Source organism: Cupressus sempervirens, chromosome 5 (genome assembly GCF_028749045.1).
Source record: "Cupressus sempervirens isolate cs-2001-9-10 chromosome 5, ASM2874904v1, whole genome shotgun sequence".
Lineage (NCBI taxonomy): Eukaryota > Viridiplantae > Streptophyta > Pinopsida > Cupressales > Cupressaceae > Cupressus > Cupressus sempervirens.
This window is the reverse complement of record NC_143122.1, coordinates 562916680-562919683: the sequence shown is the minus strand read 5'-3', so window position 1 is coordinate 562919683 and position 3004 is coordinate 562916680. Positions and strand designations below refer to the sequence as shown.

General features: G+C 39.3%; 1 pseudogene; it reads right to left on the bottom strand.

Annotated features, from left to right (window-relative positions):
* Nucleotides 1–685: 685 nt before the first annotated feature.
* Nucleotides 686–2037, bottom strand: LOC149557175 (18S ribosomal RNA; annotated as a pseudogene).
* Nucleotides 2038–3004: the final 967 nt, after the last annotated feature.

The window sequence follows — 3004 nt, the reverse complement described above, 5'->3', positions numbered from 1 at the left end:
ACAGCCCCAACATATACTACCAAAGTATATACCTCTTAGGTTGGGGATAATGGAGTTTTTATGTTAGGTGCATGATGCACTCTTGTGTTCAGTGTTGACACATCTCAAACCCCAAGCACCTAATGGGTGTGATGAGGAATTTTGTGGTGTGTCCCTATCCCATCACCTCACAAAAGTGGGATTTTCCACATAGGAGATTCATGTCATCGGACGGGCCCCTACCACAAAAATCATGTGAGTGCACCCATCTTAAATATAGAATGCTCCAAGAGATGAGTTAACACCTAAGCAATGCAATGAGGGTTGCAGCAATCTCAATTTACCACCGTCAAAATGATGGATCCCTAGCACAGCACCTCACACATGATTGGGTTGTGAAATCTCAATGGGGGATGAGGCCTAGACCCCCTCTAAACTAAAACTGAGTAGGGACCTCTTGCTCTAATGTACACATCATCTAAAGGCACTAATTTTAATCTAGATTGCATCTAAGTCTCTTCACTCTGTGGGGAATCCACACTTTTGATCACGACATTTGATGTGACCCTCAACCTTGATAGTGCTAGACCCATAGGTTGTTCATCCAACACATTATTATAGGACTAAGTGTCTACATGTTGCCAAGATTTTGGGGGTGGGGAGGAGGCTAGTTCCATCCCCTACATGATTTAGGGTCTTGAACTGACAATGATCCTTCCATGGGTTCACCTATAGTAACCTTGTTACGACTTCTTTGTCCTCTAAATGATAAGGTTCAATGAACTTCTTGCAATGTCACTGATAGTAACCACCATCATCATCACAATCTAAACACTTCACTGGATCATTCAATCAGTAGGAGTGATAGGCATTGTGTAGAAAGGGCAAGGATGTAGTCAATGTGAGTTGATGACTCACGCTTACTAGGAATTCCTTGTTGAAGATCAATAATTGCAATGGTTTATCCCATCACGATGCAATTTGGAAATATTTCCCAAACCTTTTAGGCTAGGGAGAGAAACTCATTGGTTGCATCAGTATAGTGCATGTGTGGCCCAAAACATCTAAGGGCATCACAAACCTATTATTGCCTCAAACTTCCATAGCCTAGGAGGCCATACCCCCTCTAAGAAGTTGGCCGTGAAAGGGAACCTCCGTGTAGCTAGTTAAGAGGTTGAGGTCTCATTTTTTAATAGAATTAACTAGAAAAATCACTCCACCAACTAAGAATGGCCATGCACCACCACCCATAAAATTAAGAAAGAGCTCTCAATCGGTCAATCCTTACTATGTTTGGACCTAGTAAGTTTCCCTATGTTGAGTCAAATTAAGCCATAGGCTCCACTCTTGGTGGTTCCCTTCCATCAATTCCTCTAAGTTTTAGCATTGTGACCATACTCCCCCTAGAACCCAAACACTCTAATTTCTCATAAGGTGTTGGCAGAGTCCTTAGAGCAACATCTGTCAATCCCTAGTCGGCATCATTTATGGTTGAGACTAGGATGGTATATGATCATCTTTGAGCCCCCAAATTTTATTCTTGATTAATGAAAACATCCTTGGAAAATTCTTTCATAGTGGTTTGTCTTCCATAAATCCAAGAATTTCATCTTTGACAATGAAATACAAATGCCCCTTACAGTCTCTATTAATCATTACTCCAATCCCAGAGGCGAATAGAATAGGACCAAACTCTTATTGCATTATTCCATGCTATTGTATTCAAAGCATAGGCTTGCTTTTAGCACTCTAATTTTTTCAAAGTAATGGCACCATAACCATGACCCAGCTAATTAAAGCTAGGAACATGCTACAGGTAGAAGGGACATGAGGGCTAGTGCACACCAAGAAGGTAGACCAACCGTAATGACCCAAGGTCCAACTATGAGCTTTATAACTACAACAACTTAAATATATGCTATTGGAGCTAGAATTACCATGGCTACTAGCAGTAGACTTGCCCTCTAATAGATCCTTATTAGGGGATTTAGATTTTACTCATTCCAATTACCAAACTCGATGAGCCCAGTATTGTAGCTTATTATCATGGATAGGGAATATGTCGGCCCTAAATTGCATAAAGGAACATTTTTATGTAGATACTTCAAGATTGGGGATTTCATAGTTGGGAAAGAGTTAGTTGACCAAATTCATGAATACTCGAGGCACCACAATCTATCTTCTACCCCATATAGAATTTATGGCCTTGAGAGTGTGGTTAGAAATGCATTAAAAGAAATAAGGAATTACACTCTCTCTAACAATAAAGAACTAGCTCAGGAAGACATAATAAAAAATAATCGGATTGAAAGTGATGTAGAGGATAGGTTGAGGAAGTTTGAAGATATTTAGAGGGTAGAGAAGGAGATGAACAAAATGGACCCAAGTTTTGAGGGATTTTCCTTAGAGGTTTCCTTTCCTTTTAGGCTAGAGAAAATGTTGTAGAATTACTATCATATACTACCTCAATTGCCATGAGATCTGGAAGAAGAAGATAGGGTGAACCTAGATCCTTCTAAGCCAAATGTAGAATTAAAGGGAGAAGAGGATCAGCTGGAAGTATCTACCTGGGTGGCTAAGGGAAACAAAAGGAAAAAAATTAGCCAATGCCTAAATAAGAAAAAGAGAGGACATTGCAACTAATTCCTTGCAAGAGCCAATATTTTGTTGATATAAGACAAATTTTCATACAGGAAAGAGTCAAGGTAGTAGAGAGCTCACTGGTAGATTTATAGTTGACTATAGTGAGGTTGGATGATAGGATCATCTCAGGTGAAATTTTTTTAGAAGATGATGATTTTATTAAGTATCTAGAGCTTAAAAAATTTATATATGAGTTGAAACAAACTGAATTGACATTGATCTTGAAGTTGAGGGTGAGTGAGGAAATGGAAAAGGAGCTTATAAAAAAGCTTTTGGCCTATGACCCAAACAATGAGACTATGATAGTCAATGAGGCCAGAGACCTTGTCTAGAGAAGTGACATGTTGTTGGTACTAGGATGGGATCTGGGAATGACCTTTAT